We start from the raw sequence: 21,372 nt of genomic DNA, 5'->3' as shown, positions 1-21,372 counted from the left end.
CTAACAGTACCTGGAATTATGCCTGGTGCAGAGTAAGTGCTTCTAAAAATTTAATGAATGAATGAATGAGTAACAATCAATAATTCTATCATCTAGTAGTCTGGGCATATTCCTTTGACATCGCAGCACTAAGCACTTAATGCTCTGTTTATCTGCAATGCCTATTATGATATCCTGCTATATATTTTTTGTACAAATTTTAATTATTTGAATTCTCTAGGAAAACTCTTTCTGGAAAACTATTTCACAGCATACCCATTTTCAGCTCTCTAAATCCTACAGATTGTGTCAGCTTGTATTTACTTCCTTTTATATACCTAAAAACGTGTAACATCCAGAATGTAGTGCTGAAGATTTGAAGCTCAGAGCGGTTAGAGTAATTTTGCTATTTATCACTGTTTCTGATGAGCTAAAAATCTTTGGAAGCTTTAGAAGTATTTTCAGTCAGCGATACAAACTAGTAAAATACTAACGGTAGAAAATAATGAAGGTAAATTAGTTGCTCTTCTAGTCAGGTATTACCTATTTTTCTTTATAAATACTACAACTACGGCAACTATTTGGAGCAGGATTTTATTCTTGCAAGGAAAAGCAAGTATCTTATGAAACAGGAGCTTTAAAAGGACTACAGCTTTGAGACTCTTTGTGAATTATGTGTATGCTCTTCAAAAACACAGGTCCCCTCTGAAGCTCCAATCTTCCTGAGAATCTCCAGTAGGGGAGGGCTCGATCTTAAACTGGCTATTCCCTGGTTGAAACGATAAGAATTCTTTTAGATAAATAGAGCAAGAGCAGGAAATGGTAGAGGGGAAAGAAACAAAAGAGAAAAGAAATGTGGTGGAAGCTGGGTGAAGGATTAAATTTCAGCTGAGCAAACTTTATTTGTAATTAATGTTAATATTCAAAATCTGCCAACAGGAAGAGGAAGTCTGGAGATTTAGTGTTTTCACTATGTTCTGTCCACAGAAGAACTAGACATATCAAATGATCTAGACAATTATAGTATCATGTTACAGTTTATAATTAACAGTACAAGCCATTGAAGTAGTCTTTATCAAAATATTTGTATCAAAATTTTTCCCAACTTCAATTCCAGAGAAGGTCTTGAAATCTTTTTTTGTTGTTGTTTTCTTCTTTTTGTAACCTTTTGTGGGCTATAAATTCAGAGTGGGCAAACCCATGCTTTTTTTTTTTTTTTTTTTTTTTTTTTTCTAATTTTCATGCTTTTTCTAATTGATTATACAAGTATGATTATACAAGTATGACATGTCTAGCTACAGGAGGGAGGGAATAGATGCCCCTTGCTCATCACTGTGTAATAGCAGAGAGATAGATGCTCAATAAGTATTTGTTGAATGATGTTAGTTATAGAAAATTACCCAGAGCTAACACAGTTAATAATTCAATGTAGTTTATTTCAGGCTTTTTTTTCCTAATGTTTTTAAACCAGTATGTTTCTAAAAATGGCTCTTAAAAAATAAGGGTCACATTATATATCTTTTTTCTACTTGAATTGGAATGACTAACATTTTCACTGGTCATTAAATATTCTTCAAAAATACCATTTTTAGGGGTGCCTGGGTGGCTTAGTGGGTTAAGCCTCTGCCTTTGGCTCAGGTCATGATCTCAGGGTCCTGGGATTGAGCCCCACATCGGGCTCTCTGCTCAGCGGGGAGTCTACTTCCCCCCCATCCCCCCACCCCTGCCTGCCTCTCTGACTACTTGTGATCTCTATCTGTCAAATAAAAAACAAACAAAAAACATTTTTAAAGGATCTGTTAAACAAACACTTATTTGGTGAATCATTCTAAGGTTCAAATTTGCTTTCAATTAGGAAATTTTTTTTGCAATTATAAATAATGTGTAATTTGTATTCAAATCGTTGTCATGTAGTTTTATAATTTCTGTGGGTTCTTCTGGATGCTGGATGAACTGGGTTCACTGGGGCAAATCCCTCTTTTATATATACCCTCCTTTTTTCTCCCTTACACCAGAAGTCACGATTCTGGAATGACTTGAGGCATTTGAAGCATGTTTCAGGATCCCTTGTATAGATTCATTTATTCTGGAAATATTTATTGAGTACCAACTGGATGTTAGGGTATGGGGATAGAGATGCAAGAAAGAGAAAGTACACTATCAATAAGGAACACGTAATTTAGTCAGGAAAACAGATGTGAACACTTGTAATAGTGGAAGCACCATAGTAGAAGTAAAGTCAAAGAAATACCCAATTCTGTCTTTCTTGGGAATAGGGGCAGGGAGGAGAGGAGAAAGAACTACGATGTGAACCAGGGAGGATTAACAGAGGAGGTGGCATTAACTGGATTGTAAAAGAATGCAGAGTGATTTTTTTTCAGGTGGACACAATGGGAAAGATATTTCAGGCTATGAGAATAGTGAGTGCAAACACCTGGCATCTTGAGAAACCATGACGAATTTTAAGGGATCTGCATCTCCAGGTTTGGTTTGACCAAGGATGGCAGAGATGTCATCAATGGAGAACACAGGCGATTTGGGGGCAGGAAAGGACCAGATAGTGGACCTTATACGTCATGTCAAAGAATGTGGACTTCTTTCTGTAAACTGAAGAAACACTGAAGAAGAGAATCTTTCACATTGTAGAGGATGGATTAGGTAAAGTTGCGGGAAGTATAAAGACGAGTTATTGAATAATCCAAATGGGAGTTCATGCAAGCCTAAATTTAGGCTCTGGAACTGAAGATAAAAGGAAGGGATGGATCTGAGTCATATTTAGAAGATGATCAAAATTACCTGGTAATTAATGGGGGGGCAAGTAATCAGTGGCATTTAAAATTCTGACATGGGTGATGATATTGCTGCCATCAACAAAATTAGAAAATACTAAATGTGTGGGTCTGGATCTTGTGTCTGGTTTTGGACATATGGCATTGCATTGGTGGGTATGTCTAATAGATGGTAAAAGATGTAGCTCTTGCCTTGAGAGATGAACTGAGTATACAGGTTTGGGAATCATCATCGCTTTATGGTGTGATACCTATGAAGTATAGGTGAGGTCACCCAAGAGAGTTTATAGGAGTTGAGGAAATGCTGCAGTGTTAGAGTGGTGGCAGAAGAAAATGATATATTGAAATGATATATATTGTCTGAGAAGGAACAAAGATGGATGAGGAAGTTCTTTTCATAGAAATCAAGATTTTAAGAGCTCATATTTGTCATCTCCTGCATCCATTCTTTCTCTCCTCTGCTCTTACTGCAATGAGGAAAATATATTGATCTTCAAAAATTATAAATCTGAAGTTTTGTGTCATTTCTCCTATATTCTCCATGTCCATGGAATAAAGCCTTAGAATAATATACACTTTAAGGCCCTGCCTATCCTGATGTTCTAACCATATGGAACTTTATTCAGTTCCTTATATGCTCTGTACTCTCCGTCCTTCAGGTTTTTGCAGGTACTATTTCCTTTTATTAGAATTTTCATCCTCTTCTTTCTCCTCTATCTTCTACTCTTCAAGTGTTTTGTTTTGTTTTTGTTTGTTTTTTTACATCTGTCTATTTATTTGAGAGAAAGAAAGCACACAGGTGGGGTGGTAGGCAAAGGGAGAGGGAGAGAGAATATCTCAAACAGACTCCCCGTGAGCATGGAGCCCAAAGAGGGGCTCAGTCTCACCACCATGAGATCATGACTTGAGCCAAAATCAAGAGCTGGCCACTTAACTGACTGAGCCACCCATGTGCCCCTGGGTTTGTTTTTAAACATTCCATTTTCAGGGAGGCCTTTTCTGTCCTTTAAATACAATTGTATCTATTTGCTGTATAATTTCTTACCCTAATACTCATCGTTCATCACATATCATTGTTGCTGTCAGTCTTCCTGTTCTGTTTGAACTGCATGAGAACAGGGACCTTGTGTTTACCATTGAATCAGCTAGCCTAGCATAGTGCCTACCAGATAGTATGTGCTCAATCAATATGTTTTGAAGGACTGAACAACATATTGGTCATACAAATAAGGAGTTGAAAGGGTTCATTAAGAGCAAAAGATTCAACATCTGTAATCATCAGGAAAATGCAAATCAAAACTGCAATGAAGTATCACCTTACGCCAGTCAGAATGGCTGGTATCAAAAAGACAGAAATAACCAGCAGGGATGTGGAGAAAAAGGAACCCTTTCACACTGTTGGTGAGAATATAAATTGTTGTAGCCACTGTATAAAACAGTATGGAGGTTCCTCAAAAAATTAAAAATAGAAGTGCCTTATGATCTAATAATTCCACTACTGGGTATTTACCCAAAGAAAATGAAAACACTAATTCAAAATAATACATGCATCCCTGTGGTTATTGCAGCATTATTTACAGTAGCCAAGATATGGGAGCATCCCAGTGTCCATCGATGGATAAAGAAGATGTGGTATAGGTATACACAATGGAATATTAGCCAAAAAAAAAAAAAGAATGAAATTTTGCCATTTGTGATAACATTGATGGACCTAGAGGGTATTATGCTAAGTGAAATAAATCAGACAGAAGGACAAATACTGGGTGCCTGGGTGGCTCAGTTGGTTAAGCCACTGCCTTCAGCTCAGGTCATGATCCTGGAGTCCTGGGATCGAGTCCTGCATCAGGCTCCCAGCTCCACAGGGAGTCTGCTTCTCCCTCTGATCTTCTCCCCTCTTATGTTCTCTCTGCTCTCTCTCCCAAATAAATAAATAAAATCTTTAAAAAAAAAAAAGGAAGGACAAATACTATATGATTTCACTTATATGTGGAATCTAAAAAACAAAACAAAAATGAGCAAACAAACCCAAAAAGCAGAAACAGAGCCATAAGCACAGAGAACAACTGGTGGTTGCCCCAGGGAGGGGGCATGGGGCAGGGGTGGACAGAATGGGTAAAGGGAAGTAGGAGGTACAGCCATCAAGTTATGGAATGAACAAGTCGTAGGGATGAAAGGTACAGCATAGGGAATATAGTCAGTGGTATTATAATAGTGTTGTGTGGTGACAGATGTAGCTATACCTGTGAGCAAAGCATAACATAGAGGATTGTTGAATCACTATGTTGTATACTTGAAACTAATGTAACACTTTGTTAGCTATCCTTGAATTAAAAATAGAATTAATTTTTAAAAAGCAAAATTGTTGAGGTAAATGGTAAGGAAGTAGAGGGAATGTAGACCCCTCCTTGAAGCAGTATAGCTATGTAAGGAAGAAGCATTGAGACACGCAGAAGTTTCTTCCACTGTTTCTGTTTTTTTTCCTTCCATTGAGCCTGATTACAGCTTTTCAGTTATTATTCTTCGGGATTGTTTTATTACTCAAATGGCCAGGAGTGTAGCTCAGTTTAGAGAAGGAATTCCACGGGGAATGAAATCAAGACAAAGAATTTGGGAGGAATTGAAAATTGAGAAAGATTAAAGGCAAAAACTTAAGATGGGATTGTTAGGGACTTAGATGGGAAATACTTTTAAAGATTACTTCCCTCCCTTTTCAACCCTCTCTCCTTTTGCCTCTCCCTCTTCCTCTAAAGTAGAGCCTCCATTGATTTCCAGCCCCAGTTGTTTCCCTACAAGTGTGGTTAGGATGAGGCACATTGATGAATGGGGAACTGGGATGGAGCAGGGTGATGACAGGGTGGAAAGGGGTATTTAATATTCAGCTAGTATTTAGAGAGGACCTCTTATGTGCCAGACACTGTCCTGGGGCCTTGGGAAACATAGGTGAACAAAATAGACAAAGATTCTTGTTCTCATGGAACTTACATTCTAGTAGGGGGAGTGAGAGACGATAAACATAGTAGATAAACTGTGTATATGTTAGAAGGCGATTACAGATATGGAAAGAAGGAAAAGTTGAACAGATTAAGGGGGATCAGGATTGTCAGGGTGTGATAGGGGGAGGTTGAGGGTTGTCAGGGTATGCCTCATTGAGGTTAGATTTGAGCGAAGACTTGAAGCAAATGAGGGACTTAGCTATGTGGCTATCTGTGTAATCAGAAGAAGTCTTAAATATAATATCTTTCTTACTGAATCACCCGATCCTATCACTACAGTTAAATTATAAGCTTAGGGTCAGGAATTAGAACTAAGACATGGTCATTGCCATCATCCCATCTTATTGGCAGGTGCAAAAGTACGGATCATTATGATTTTAATTAGATTAGGTTCATCTGTTGGATGTGTTACCCATTCCTCTGTTACCTTTTTTATTTTTTATTTGTTTATTTACAGCATAACAGTGTTCATTGTTTTGGCATCACACCCAGTGCTCCATGCAGTAGGTGCCCTCCCTATTACCCACCACCTGGTTCCTCAACCTCCCACCCCCACCCCCGCCCCCGCCCCTTCAAAACCCTCTGGTTGTTTTTCAGAGTCCATAGTCTCTCATGGTTCATCTCCCCTTCCAGTTTCCCTCAACTCCCTCTGTTACCTTTTAAAAGCATGATTTTGTAAACAAATATGTAGCTGCTTCTCCTGTGTCTTGACCAGTATTCTCTAGTCTTTGAACTCTAAAAGTAGGCATGCCAAATGGCCCCAAATATGAAGGTGATAAAAATAGATGCATGTGCTGTTTATTCTTTCTCTGACATTTGATATCAAAACATTACCTATTTTCTCTCTTTTTTGATATTAATACCATTTGTTTGAATATACTGTCGTTTCTGTGCCATGGTAGTCTGGCATAAGAGATTATTGGGTTTTCATGTTAGGGTGAGAGAGGGTGAATAACTTGCAAAAATGGGTTAACTGCAAAAAATAAGGACTGTGCTTCAAAAATCTTATTTAAAATTACATGTTTTATTAAGCTAGTGGATATCTTATTAAAAACTATTTAATTAGATGTTATGTTAAATATTGTGTAAGGTTACTGTGAAAATAAAGTGTATTAGGATGAAGCGTACTATTATGGATGTTTACTATTTTATAAATCATCTGGTTAAATCTTTTTCTTCTTTAAAGATTTTATTTATTTATTTGTCAGAAAGCACAAGCCAGGGAACGGGAGGGAGAGGGAGAAGCAGACTCAGGGAGCCCAATGTGGGGCCTGAGCTGAAGACAGACACTTAACTGGCTGAGCCACCCGGGTGCCCCTAGTTAAATCTTTATTTAGTATTTCTTACTCTGCAGAAGTAGACTTATTTTATGACTGCCTAAAAAGAGAATATGGTTCTAGTTATAGATATGAAGCTCTGGGCCATGACTGAAGGCAAATTATTTAAAAACTCTTTTCTACCTTCATAGAAACGTGAAAACTATAGAAGTCTTTAAAATATTTTCATCTTGGTGAAGATAGACATGAAACAGTGCCATCACTGCTGCAGCTGTACAAATTATAGTTCCAGAATTAACTTGTGGATATAGCCTTCATGTTAGGCTTATAATACATTTTAATGTTTTTGTTGTTTTTATTACTTAGGTTCAGCATTTTTACTTTAACCATCATTTCCAGTGTTTTGGATAAAGACAAATGGGATAATAGATTGCAGATTGACTTAGGTTTCTTATTCTGCTTTTGCTTTCAAAATTTATAAAAGTTTCACTTCTCAACTTTAAATTGTGGTTTCAGACCAAATATACAGGAAGAGAAATATGAAGGTTATTAACAAGTGATAACCTGTATTTTCAGGGCAGTTTTTTTGTCAGTTGTCAAATTGTTAATTTGAGAAATGTCAGTTGTCAAAATTGTCAATTTGAGAACTTAGTCCAAGTTCATATTAATTGGAGCAGGCACTTTCACTTGGCTGTGCTGGGCTAATTGTACATTGGCTATTGCTCTCTAATTATGTGAGGTACTATTTAAGTTAGTGTAGATAACTCTCCGTAAAAAGGCAAGATGAATTTACGTCGACTGTATCTTTATTTCTGTTAAATGTCATCATCTTCCACTGAGATTTTGAGAAATGAATTGGGAAGCCAGGCAGATAGCCTGATCTATCCTTGGAGGTGTTTGGGCCCATGAATCATACAGGCCCCCCTTCCAATATTTTTACAGAAATGAAATCGGATTAAAATGACTAAGAGTGACTAATGTTAGTTTAGCTCTTTCATAATCAGTATATTATTTGTTTCTTACAATAATCCTATGAAGTAGGGAGAGGTATATTATCATCACTGATTTACCCAAAAAAACCCCTTACTATTTGTCCTAGATCTTACTGTGAGTAAGTGGCAATATGGGGATTTGAATTCAGATTATCTGACTCTGTAATCTCTGTTCTTTCCAATATTCTCAGCTGCCTAGCTGCCTGGGGACTGTATCTTTAAATTCACTGGGGCACACACAGCCCTTAACACATTGCTTACCGCATAATAAGCTCTTAACAAATTATGGTCAGATAAAACTTGGTGGCCTCACTCCTCTGCTGAGAGATGAGGGATTTTTTTTTAGATGGATTTGAATATGCATATCAGCTTCAGTTTGTGGCACTAATTTTAAGAGACACCTTTTATTGGTTACCCCTTCTGGTCATTACTCTTATCCTCATATTTTCCAAATTAGAACCCAGGATTGATTTGCCTTTTCTATGGAGATGACTTGGCTCATAGTCACCCTACATTGTAAATAACTAAAAAGAGAATCTGTCCTTTTTCTTAGTTGTTGGGACACTCTTCCTATTGTGCTTCTCTTGCCCTCATTTTGTCTGAACCTTAAACTTACGGGTACTGTTACCTGGATTAACTGAGTCCCATAGATAGTACTGTGTAATGCTATTATAAATTAAAATAAAATACTAATTATTTCAGGCAGTTATCATTAACTAGTTACTTCTGTGTGCTATCTAATTTAAGGTAAATAGAACTGCCTGAGAAGGCTTTGACTTTTAGCATTGTTTTGTGAACCATTGTGTTACTTCTCCCATACATTCATCTCCTTTATTAGGTGAGCTGTGCTTTCTTCCCCTCTTTTTTTAAAAGATGTATTTATTTTGGGGGCACCTGGGTTGCTCAGTTGCTTAAGTGTTTGCCTTCACCTCAGGTCATAATCCCAGAGTCTTGGGATTGAGCCCCACATCAGGCTTCCTGTTCAATAGGGAGCCTGCTTCTGCCTCTCCCTCAGTTCATTCTCTGTTTCTCTCTCTCTCTCTCTCTCTCAAATAAATAAAACCTTTAAAAACAAGATTTATTTATTTTTTTGAGAAAAGGAGAGGGAGCATGGGTACAGTAGGGGAGGGGCAGAGGAAGAGAAAGAATCTCAAGCAGACTCCCTGCTAAGGGTGGAGCCTGCGTGGGGCTTGTTCCTAGGTCGCTAAGATCATGACCAGAGGCAAAATCAAGAGTCGGCTGCTCAATCGACTGAGCCACCTAGGTGCCCCACAACTTATACATTTTAAGTTTTTTAGCTACTAATTGTATTATATGATGGAAATGATTGGTTCCCTACCAGTTTTTTTTTTTCTAGAAAAATTTCCCATTATTATTTCAGCAGTAACTTAGATCCATGGTAGGACTTGCCTTCCTTTTTTGCCTCTTTTCCTTGCCTAGGCCTAAATACCCTTCTTTCCTACCTTTTATTTTTAAAATACATTATAAGTAATATGAGTTAATTTTAGAAAACTGTGATATAGGAATAAATGAAAAATTACCTGTATTTTTTTTGCCGAAAGATAAACATTACTGTTTATGTCTTTTTAGACTTTTAAAAGATAATATTAAGGTTATATACATTAGTCATAATATATATAACACATGTATAATATATAATATATTCTATATGGTATATATATGATAATACAGGTTTTTTTCACTTTAACAATATATCACAAACAACTTTTTATGTTAGTAATTATACACATTTTATATTTGATTATTATTTCTTGTATTATTTTACAATTTAAAAAAAATTTTTGACATAGTTTTCACTTAGAGCTTTGGCTTTATTGTACAATTTTTAATCCATTATTGTTGGATTATCTCCAGGAGTTCCTTATTATAAGCAATGCTGTGATCAGTGTCCTTGAACAAATTCTTAACACAAAAATAAAACTGTTTCTTTAAATTTTCTAAGCTTTTTGAAATTTTAGTGAATTTTGACTATTCCTTCAAAAATGTGGTACCTATCAACAATGGTTCCCTTTAATCTTAAACCCTTTCTTCCTTTTACTTTGCCATTAGGACGTCCAAATAATTTAAGTACTCTTCTGGATGGAACTCTCCTTTTAATAAAATCAATATGTTCTAAGAAGGAGTTAGGAAAATGCTTTTCACAGGCAAGTAAGTGTCCTAACAGGCCAAGGCTTTAGTGTATCCTGAGATGTAAGTCATGTGGACAGATTTAGAGTAACCTTAACAGGAAGGCCCCAGGCTTGGAATATGTCTGCCTGGGAGTATGTCTGCTGGGGAATGCTGCAGTGCAGTCTCCTGCTATGGCAGTAGGAGCACCTGTCTAGACCTGTATAACTGTGTGGAAGGCAGCTTGGAAATACCCACAAAAATTAAGGAATTTGTGAGTTGGCAGGGGCCTCTCACACAGTGCAGAAATCCCAAACCCTGTCCTTGACAAGTGGCCATTTAACTTATTTAAACAATAAGAACTTACTATGTTTAAAAGCAGTCAGGTCCTTTTTTAGGTGTTATCTGTAATCTGTCCCATTGAAACTCAGACAGGGCAGGTACATCTTTGTAATTCTTTGCTCCTACTCCAGCAATACTACCTTCATATCTGAAGTATCTGGTGCATAGGTGGTGCTCAATGAAAAAAAATTAAAATAATGAATGACTAATATTTATTTTAAATTTTCATGTGAACGTTATGCTATAAGTGACTCTACCCTTATTGTATTTTGTTCCCATAAATTTAATAGTCTTACTGGAAGTATTTTCCTTGAAATTTTATGTAACAATTTGTATATGTATAATATGTCTAGTGTTTATAACCTCCCTTTTTCCTTAAAGGATTTCTAAGAGAAATAAAATGAAGCACTTTACTTTGCTATTGTCAGAGGATAAAGTATTCCATTCTGTTTTGAATATAATGCTTTTAACATTTATTTTTCAATTTTAAAAGTATCATAACTTTATAAAAATTCAAAAAAAGAAGTCTCCTTTATTGCCATGAATCTAATGTTATAAGTGCTATCAAACTTTGAGCACTTGGTCAAAGTACATCGTAACCAGAATGACAGGAAGGGTCTGGAAACTGTATGTAGCATTTTGAAGGGACTGGATATTTGTAGTTAGAAAGGAGCCCGTGTGTGTGTGTGTGTATATTTGTGTATATATGTGTCTATAAAATATACATATGTATACATATATGTGCATATAAAATATAGATATGTATATGTGTGTATTTTATACGCACATAAATGTATACATGCATATATTTTATAGACACATATATACACACATATATACATATACATACATACATATATGTTTTAAGGATTTTATTTATTTGAGAGAGAGAATGCGAGCAGGAAAAAGAATAGGAATAGAGTAGGGGGGAGAGGGATAAGCAGAATCTGCACCAAACATAGAGTCCGACACGGGGCTCTATTCCAGGACCCTGAGATCATGACTTGAGCCAAAACCAAGAATCCAGTGCTTAACTGAGTGAGCCACCCAGGCACCCCAGCTTTTATATTTTTTAATCTTAGCAGGGTTAAAATTAGAACCTAGCTCCTGACTGCCATGGGCACTCAATAAATACTTAATAAATGAATAAATTTAGTTATCTGAAATTTGTCACAGTAGGAGGAATATGCTAAATCAGTATTACCTCACAGTCCAAAACTAGGGACACTGAGGAGAAATTATAGGAAAGTAGATTTTGCTTATCATAGAAAACCTTCATACAACTAAAGTTATCCTAAAGAATTAATGTATCAGATTGGCCAAATTACTGCTGCAAAGTAGAAGAGAATTGTTTTTTTAGAACAAAGTTGAATTAGATGATTTCCAACAGTTTTTCTGAACTGGGTTTCTAATAGAACAGTATCTCTGAAGTGGTTTTAGTTTTGTCTATTTTCACTATTCCTTAATATAGGTGATTTTTTAACATCCTATTCTTGACTTTCTTTTCTTATTCTCCACATTCTTCCTAAGTAATCTCATCTACCTGGCTTGGATTCAGTAATATTGATGGTGCCCAAATCTGTCTCCAATTCAGGTTAGCTCTTGAGCTTCAGGAGCTATTAAGTGGCTTACAGGATATCACTATTGGTTTTCCATTGGAACTAAAATTTAAATATGTTCAAATTTGAGCCATTCGTGTTTGTCCCTTCACTACCTTCCTGTCTCGAGCCATAAGATGTGTTCATCTTCTTTGTTTGTCATTGTAATGAATGGGACCACAGTGTCCACTTATTGTGCAGTCAGAAACTAGGGGTTATGCTAGACTTGCTGTTTCTTTGCATCTTACATTAAATAGCTTACCGTTTTCTAATGGAGACAGGCTTGAACTAAAGTAGAACAGAGGAGGTAAAGGGAAGTGAATGGATTTGATCTATATTTTTAAGTCATCAAGATTTGCTTATACATCAGGTGTAAAGAATGTAAAGGAAAGAAATGAAGAATGAAGTTGGGTTTGGATTTAAGCAACAACTGAATGGATGCAATTAATTTTATTTAGATTGGGAAGATATGGGAATTAATGGGTTTATGGAGCAGGGATAATCGAGTGTTCTGTGTTAGATGTGTTAACATTGAGATGCCTTTTAGGTTTAGGTTTCCATGGATTTAGGAATGTGGAGCTGAGTAAGGAGAGATTTGTCCTGGAGATGGTTGTTAAAGCTGTAAGACTACATAGGAGCATGTCAGATAAAGAAAAACTGAAATTTTGTCATCACCCAGGATAGGTAAGAAAAGAGGGAGTAATAAAGAGGCTGAAGCATTATTGAAGGTTTGAAGAGAGGAGAGTAAAATAGTCCTAATGAAGAGTGGGAAATCAGCTTCTCCTTGCGGAAAAGTTGTAGTTTGAAATTTGTGTTGTGATTTCAAAATAAGACCAGTTAACATCATTTTAAATTTGTTTCCAGCAGCATTAGCTGGCTAGCTATTTAATACAAGGATGGAATGAGTGGATAATGTTTAATCAGATTAGGATTTTGCCAGGCTAGTGTGACACAGGGCAAGATGGGACAGACGTTAAGGGAGTTCGTGAGAGAGTGACTGGAAATGAGTGATGGACTATGGAACCCTGAAAATTGAGGGAATGTGAGGAATTGAAATGTAATTGGTAGCCATAGGGGACTGCTTTGATAAGAATGGAAGGACTGGGACTGAAAGGGGTAGATCATCAGCAGGAAGTACAGTGTTTGAAATCAAGATTCAGATAGGAGGTCAAGGAATGAAAAGTCAGGAAGTAGGTCTGGAGGCAAGAAAAGGGATGGTGAAGACTGACCCAGAGACTATAAAGTCTTGAATGAACAAGGAGGGGGTGACCAAGAAGTTAGTAGGTGGTAGCTCCAAGAGAACAGTGGGTGCTACAGTCTGTCTTGAGCTGCAGAGGAATTTCGATGTCTCACCCTTCCCTTCTTTACAGTCTTAAATTCCCTTAACACGAGATAGTTCTACTTCTTTGAGATGCCTGTGTTTTCTCCTGTCTTTACACCGTTGCCTGGAATTCTGCCATAATCACTTACCACCACCACTACCACCACCATCATGCATCTCCCGCAGCCCCAAGGTCTCTTATCAGGTCTCAGTTTAGATTTACTTTCTCTTGGAAGCTTTTTCCAGCCGGCTTTGAATGGGGTCAGAATCCTCCTATGTTATGTCACCTTTGAGGGCACTTGTGACACTGTATGGTATTTACTGTTCACTTCTCCTTCTCTCTTTCTCTAACTGATAAAAGCCGTGGAAGACAGGAACTTTTTTGTTTCATTAATTCTCCAATATCAACAACAGTATGTGGTGTATAGTCAGTAATACTGGTTCAATGAATCAGTCAAAAACAGTGTTCCAAAACAGTATACCAAAAACAGGTATAGAGGTTTTATAGCCTATGACATAGTTTACATTTTTTGTGGGTGAACCAGTACTTCACATTCTTCAAACCTTACAGATGCTGTGTTGCTACTTTTGTATTGTAGTTCATATTCTTAAATCTGAGATGCATAATCCTGACTGAAAATAGTCACTGGCCACTAGAGATAGCTTGTTACGTACAGGGATGTCTCAATTTTCTGTAGTTATGTTAAAGAATATTTTTGGGAGAAGGGGGCATATTTAAAACTGGTGCCCCCAATTGGCTTTCCAGAAAAGTTTTTGTGACCCTAAAAATATGCTGGAAGGAAGTTAATTGGAGATAGGATGAGGGGCGTAATGTGAAGAACAATAAAGTTGTGTATAAAGGCTGAGCTCACTTACCTTCATGGTGACTGTCTTGGTTGCCATAGGTTTTAAATGACTGTCATTAGTTACCAGTTTTATTTTTGATCTAATTTTTAAAAATTCTCTTCTAAAAAATTCTAACTTCATTACATTAATAATGTTTATTATTAAGTATTATCTCTCTTGTTCTTTCTTGAAAACTTGCAGGTAAATGTGTAGACACAAGACTTTTCCTTTAATTATTTTTAATCACTTTAATCACTTTAAAAATTTCACAGCATGTGAAGAAGTTCATGGCTGAAAAAACTGGCAGCTGCATGGTATTATTGAAATAGAAATGGCTTAATCAGGAAGATCAGCCTTTTTTTTTTTAACCTTTGTGCAAGTGGAACTCTAAGGATAACTTTTCACTGTGAATTTAAAAATCAAAAACTGGACAATTTGAGTTAAAACACTTCTCTGATAGTAAATTGACTTGGAAATATTAATTAAGATTTTAAAGGGAAATGCATTAGCAATGAGAATAGAAACTTAATTTAACTGGAAAGGCTCTTTCATGGATTTTATTGTTACATTGATCCCATTTATTATTAGTTTATCTTTCCCCACCCAGTGATTTCATTCGTAATTAATAAGAGTTAAATAAGAGATAAGCAGGGCTCCTGTGTGACATGTCTGCCTTGGGCTCAGGTCATGATCTTGGGGTCCAGAGATCGAGCCATGCCAGCCTCCCTGCTCAGGGGGAGTCTTCTTCTCCCTCTCCTTCTGCCCCTCCCTCCTGCTTGTGTTCACGTGCATACTCTGTCTCTCTCTCAAATAAGTAAAATCTTTTAAAAAAGAGATTAGCTGTAGTGACATTTTCTTAGAGTTCTGGGTGTTTATTATACTTTCAAGTCTGAATAGTGAATACCAGTAACCTACTAAAATACACAGGAATCAGAAATATATTTAGATCCTTTTTGTAGAGGTGCTTTAGTACATCCATTATTTCCTACTGCAGGATTTTCAAATTCTTGTGTGTTAAAAACAAAAATACTTGAGAATATTGCATTGAACTTGTTGGAGAGAATAGTTGGGTTTCAAAAACCAGTACTATGTATGACTCTTCTGGATTATAGTGTGAACGTATATAGTTAAATTTCTGAAAGATCTCTTTAGTAAATCGAATCTGTAAAGTCTCTGTTTAGATCTTTTTTTCTGAAAGCCTCTTTGCATTTTATTATAAAAGAGCCTGGTACTGCTTTCTGTTTAAAATATCCAGCTGGAAAATTACAGAGTACGAAAGTTTGCCCATCGTTGCTTCAGAGAACAGAAGTATGTCTTCAAAATGGAGACTGACATTTAAGATTTCTGCTAGTGGGAGTTTTAGCTTATATTATTTTTCTTTACTTTTTACTTCTGTTAATCATATATTTTGGCTTCTGCCTGGTGCAGCTGAATGTTAAAATACCATTTTTATTTTATGTAGTTCTATAATTGTTGTTCATATCCTCCAATGAGCTGTTTCTTTCTGAGCCCCTGAGAATCTAAAAAAACAAAACAAAACAAAACACCCAAAAAGGTGTTCTCTATCCTTATGTCTTTATTTTGGTTCTATTAAATTGAAACATATCTGTTGATTGTAATCATGAAAATTGACTCTTTTTTTTTTTTAATATTTTATTTATTTATTTGACAGAGAGAGAGAGATCACAAGTAGAGCAGCAGGCAGAGAGAGAGGGGGAAGCAGGCTCCCTGCGGAGCAGAGAGCCCGATGTGGGGCTCGATCCCAGGACCCTGAGACCATGGCCTGAGCTGAAGGCAGAGGCCCAACCCACTGAGCCACCCAGGCGCCCCGTTTTTTTTTTGTTGTTGTTGTTGTTTTTTTTGTTGTTGTTGGAACTTTCTCCTTTATTTATTAAAAGTCAAAGTTAAGTTGATTTTCTACCATCAGGAAATAGTAATAATTCACTGTGTTTCACTTCCTGTTACCAAAAGTAGTTTTAAAGACGTCGGATTATTTTACTGTACAAACCAGCGTCTGCATTTCCATCCAGTAAGACACCTTGAGACTAGGAGATCCCTGGAAATAAATGTTGTTGACGACTGAAAACATTCTCTGTTAGGGGCGCCTGGGTGGCTGAGTCAGTTTAGTCTGCCTTCGGCTCAGGTCATGATCCTGGGGTCCTGGGATGGAGCCCCGCATTGGGCTCCTTGCTCAGCGGCAAGTCTGTTTCTCCCTCTGCCCCTCCCCCTGTCTGTGCTCACGGACCTCTCTCTCTCAGATAAATAAACAACCTTTTGAAAAAGAGATTCCCTGTTAATTGCACAAGCTCTTCTCTGCATGTCCCCATTGCACAGTCTCGGCGCTCAGGCTGGCCTACCCGCAGGCAGGGTCGGCATGGCCACACGAGCCCAGCGCCGAGAGCTGGCCTCCTGTACCCAGCTGCTAACGACCCATGTTAACCTGCCTGCAAGAAACACACCGGAGGTTTCTGGCCATCACAATTCCCACAAGGGCCTAGCGGAGCGTAAACACAAGTGGCAGGTTGGGCGTGGCTTGGCTTCTCGGAGACCCTGGGTGTGTGGACCTCGGCTGTTTGCAGGAGGGCACTCCTCCCTTAGCCACTCCCACTCCTGGGGGGCCGGGCGGCTGTCAGTCTGCCTGCTTAGGGAAGTAAGTCTCCGGCTCCTCGGCACAAACAGGGCTACACTCCCAGGGGATACACAGTGGACACGAGGCCGAACGGCCTGTCCGAGATGCTGGGAGCTCCTTGCAGAGCCAGGAGCAGAGCCGGGCTGCCCCCGGCAGAGCCGAGACAACCGCGTGGAGTGGAAAGGCCACCAGCAAAGACGAGGCAGCTCGGTGCCCTTTCCCTGCATTTCACCAACATGTCATCCTGGGATCGATCGATCGTAAGATCCAGAGGCACCGGCTGAAACTGCAGATCGGCCGGCGTGAAACGGTGGCTAGCCCCCACAGGCCGTCTGTAAAGCCAGCCGTGTGCACCGCCCCGCCCCCCGAGCTGTTCTTTTTTTTTTTTTTTTTTTAATTTTATTTATTTGACAGAGAGAAATCACAACTAGGCAGAGAGGCAGGCAGAGAGAGAGGAGGAAGTAGGCTCCCCGAGGAGCAGAGAGCCCGATGTGGGGCTCGATCCCAGGACCCTGGGATCATGACCTGAGCCGAAGGCAGAGGCTTTACCCACTGAGCCACCCAGGTGCCGCCGCCGCCGCCCCCCCCCCCCCGAGCTGTTCTGAACAGTCAACAGACCCGCACATCTTACAACTTTCATGCTTTGATGGGTGCATCGCAGAGCACCCCGGGAAACGAAAGCCTCTTAATTGTGCTGTCAACCTTCCCCAGCCACAGGCCCGTCTTCACAACGGCCCGAATGCGGGGCTCCAACAGAAGCCCTTGTCTTTGGCTGTGGTTCAGCTTTGGGAGGAAGCGCTTTCCTATCCCAGGCCCCCAGGCCCCGTGGAGACCAGGCTGCCACTAGCAGCGGCCGCGGAGGCCCTGGGCCCTGTCCCATTCCACGCCCCTGCAGGGCGTCCTCCCCACAGTCCGCGTCTCTCCTCCGAGTCTCCCCTCCTGACCTGCTCCCGCGGAGGGGCCGCTCCCCCACTCTATTGATGGCGCCCCGAGAGCACCGCCCCGCCGTGTTCAGAGGCCGCGGCGCCGACCTTCCAGCAGGTGAAACCGTGAATCCCGCCCGTGCCCGCTGCTTATTCCCCACACCTGTGTTTACTGGGGATGACATGTCCTCTCCCTCTGGAAAGCCCAAGCCCACAGGCCTTGGACCTCAGGGTGTGATTCCGCTTCCTGTTTCGTGGACCCCTTTGGAGGGAAACGTAATGGCTCCCATATACCCCCAGCATACACGTGTGTGTGTGTGTGTAGGCGTGTGTTCGCACACATACACTTCACTAAAACAACCGCTCGCGAGCTATTAATCTCAAACTTCCCGCCCTCCCCGCCCGCCTTCCTCCCCAGAGAACCAGGCTCCCACAAAACACGTATAATTACTTCTGGCGCGGTCTCTTCGACGGTGGGCTCCGGGCCCGGGTGCAGATCCTCCTCGGCAGTCTGACAACAAAGACAGACGGAGCAGCATTAGTGCGCGACCGTCACGTAAAGACCAGCGTCCAGGGAGTCAACACGGAGGTCGAACAAGCTAGTCCCTGTCCACGTCGCAGAACACGGCTTCTGCGCCAAGACCCCCGCCCGCCTGCGTCTACCCGAAACGGTGTGAGGCTTCGCGCAGCAAATGGATCTTTCTGCAACAGGCAGGGAATGAAGCCCTGAGTGTTCGCCTGCACAGCTGGGAACTGCTCCATCAGCCGAGCGTGGATAACTCAGGCCCGAAAATTGACTCTTAAATGTGTCTGAAAGTATCCTATACTTAAAAAAATAGTTTTATATGTATTCTTTTAAAAATAATCAGTAGTGTTAATTTTTAGTACAGTTTTAGATTTACAGAATAATTGAGCCAATAGGATGTAGTTACATTCATCTACACCCCAACCACCCACCTACCCGTGGTTTCCCCTTTTATTAACATCTTTCATTGGTGTGGTACATTTATTACAATTATTACAATTATTGAACCAGTATTGATATTATTATTATAGTCCATACTTTACATTAAGAGTCACTTGTGTTGTACAGTTTTATGGGTTTTGATAGATACATAATGGTATGTATCCATCATTACAGTTTCATGCAGAATAGTTTCACCACCCTAAAACCTCCTCTGCTTTAGGTATTCATCACTCTCCACCCAAACCCCTGGCAACCATCATTCTTTTTACTCTCTATAGTTTTACTGTTTACAGAATGTCACATACTTGGAATTATATGGTATTAGACTGATGACTTTCACTTAGCAGTAGGCATTTAAGTTTCATAACTTTTCATGGCTTGATGGCTCTTTTTTTTTCATTGTTTATTTATTTATTTATTTGACAGAAAGAGAGATTACAAGTAGGCAGACGGCAGGCAGAGAAGGGGGGAAGCAAGCTCCCTGCTAAGCAGAGAGCCCAATGCGGGGCTCGATCCCAGGATCCTGAGATCATGACCCGAGCCAAAGGCAGAGGCTTAACCCACTGGGCCACTCAGGCGCCCCTCATTTTTTTCATTTTTTAAAATTACTAAATAATATTTCACTGTATGGATGTACCACAATTTGTTTGACATTACCTATTGAAAGACATCTTAATCATTTCCAGTTTGGGTGATTATGAATAAAGCCTGCTATAAGCATTCTTCTGCAGGTTTTTGTGTGGATGTAAGTTTTTAACTTAATTGGGTAAATGCCATAAGTGGGGATTGCTGGATCACACGTTAAGACTGTGTGTTTAGCTTTGTAAGAAACTGTCACACTGTCAGTATATGTGTTCCTTTTTTCTTTTTTAAAAAATATTTTATTTATTTTTTTGACAGGAAAGAGCACACAAGTAGGTAGAGCGGCAGACAGAGGAGAGAAAGAAGCAGGCTCTCCGCCAATCAGGGATCCAGATGCAGGGCTCAATCCCAGAATCCTGAGACCACGATCTGAGTTGAAGGCAGACATCCAATCAGCTGAGCCACCCAAGTGCCCCAGTATATGTATTCTTAAGAATCAACTGAACCTAGGCTCCTGGGTGGCTCAGTGGGTTAAGCCTCCGCCTTTGGCTTGAGTCATGGTCTCAAGGTCCTGGGATTGAGCCCTGCATCGGGCTCTCTGCTCAGCAGGGAGCCTGCTTCCCCCTCTCTCTCTACCTACTTGTAATCTCTCTCTCTCTGTCAAATAAATAAAATCATTAAAAAATATATTTTAAAAATCAGCTGAATTTTGGCATGTGGGTGGCTTAGTTGGTTGAGCCACTGACTCTTGGTTTCAGGTCAGGTCATGATTTGCTTAGGATTCACTCTCCCTCCTCCCTCTGCCCCTCCTCCCCACTTGATCTCTTTTTCTGTCTCTAAAATAATGAAAAAAAAGAATCAACCTAATAAAAAATCTGGAAGGATATACTCTGAACTATTAACAGTAGTTACCTCAAGGGGATCAAAGTGGGGAGACGGGAGGGACTGTCATCTTATTTTGTAGTATTTGAATTTTTTAAACAAAATACTATTTTGTAGTAATTTTTTACAATAAAAATTTTCTCTAAAATATTTAATGCATAGTAATAAAAATTGAAAATCAGGCACCTGGGTGGCTGTCTGTTAAAGTGTCCAACTCTTCGTTTCAGTTCAGCTGACCTCATAGGTCATGAGACTGAGTGTCCCGAGTCAGGTTCTGTGCTCAGTGGGGAATCTGCTTGAAGATTTTCTCCCTCTGCTCCTCCCTGCTGGTTTACACCCTCTCTTTCTCAAGTAAATAAGTAAATCTTTTTTAAAAAAATTGAAAAATGAGTTAGCATAAATAAAAGAAGGCCATTTAAAGCAGTATATTATCAGTTTCATAGCACTTCCTAGTTGTGGAGGATTTTAATATTCTCAATTTTTAAGTAAAGAGGATAATTACCTTACTCCAATCGTAATTGTCCATTCAACAAATTTATAGAGCATCTACCTATAGCATAGTCCTTCATAGAATCCTCCTCAGAGCAAAGAAGAGAACACACTTCATCCAGCCTTGGGATGTTAGGCAAGACTTCCTGGAGGAGGTGATACCTAAATTGCATTCTGAGGGAGAAATCTGAATTAATGAGACTAATGTGGAGGGGAGAAGGGCAGGGAAGGAGAATGTACAGAATGAGGGCAGTGTTTTCAAACTAAAGACCAAGTCATTTGCTTCTCGTTAATCTGATTAAATCAGAATTAATTGTTTCACAATCTCAGAGAAGCATATTAGATCTTTTCATGCTCTTGGCACTTGTTTGATAAACTGTAATTGGGAAAGTGGGCTCATATTTTCTTTTGGTTTCTAGTGACTGGCAGGTTGTATTGCCCTAATGCCTGTTTTGCTTGGAAAACTGGAATAATGAATACCCTGAAGATATTTTGTTGCTGGAGATGTGTCAGCATCTATCACTGTTGCATGAGTTAAACATTGTACTCTCTATCTGAGTTTTAGAACCTTGAATGGTTCAACTGTCACTGTTTGTGAGTGTACATACATATTACTTTCTTGGGCCATCTACGTCT

The 21,372-nt window shown here is 39.3% G+C and overlaps 1 protein-coding gene across 3 annotated transcripts in view; it reads left to right on the top strand.

Annotated features, from left to right (window-relative positions):
• Positions 1–21,372, top strand: part of MAP4K5 (mitogen-activated protein kinase kinase kinase kinase 5) — a 109,086-nt gene that overhangs the window by 2,987 nt on the left and 84,727 nt on the right. The window lies entirely within an intron of this gene.

The sequence above is a fragment of the Meles meles genome, chromosome 6 (assembly GCF_922984935.1).
Source record: "Meles meles chromosome 6, mMelMel3.1 paternal haplotype, whole genome shotgun sequence".
NCBI classification, from domain to species: domain Eukaryota; kingdom Metazoa; phylum Chordata; class Mammalia; order Carnivora; family Mustelidae; genus Meles; species Meles meles.
Note: the sequence above shows the minus strand (reverse complement) of the source record. Positions and strands in the feature narration are given on the sequence as shown.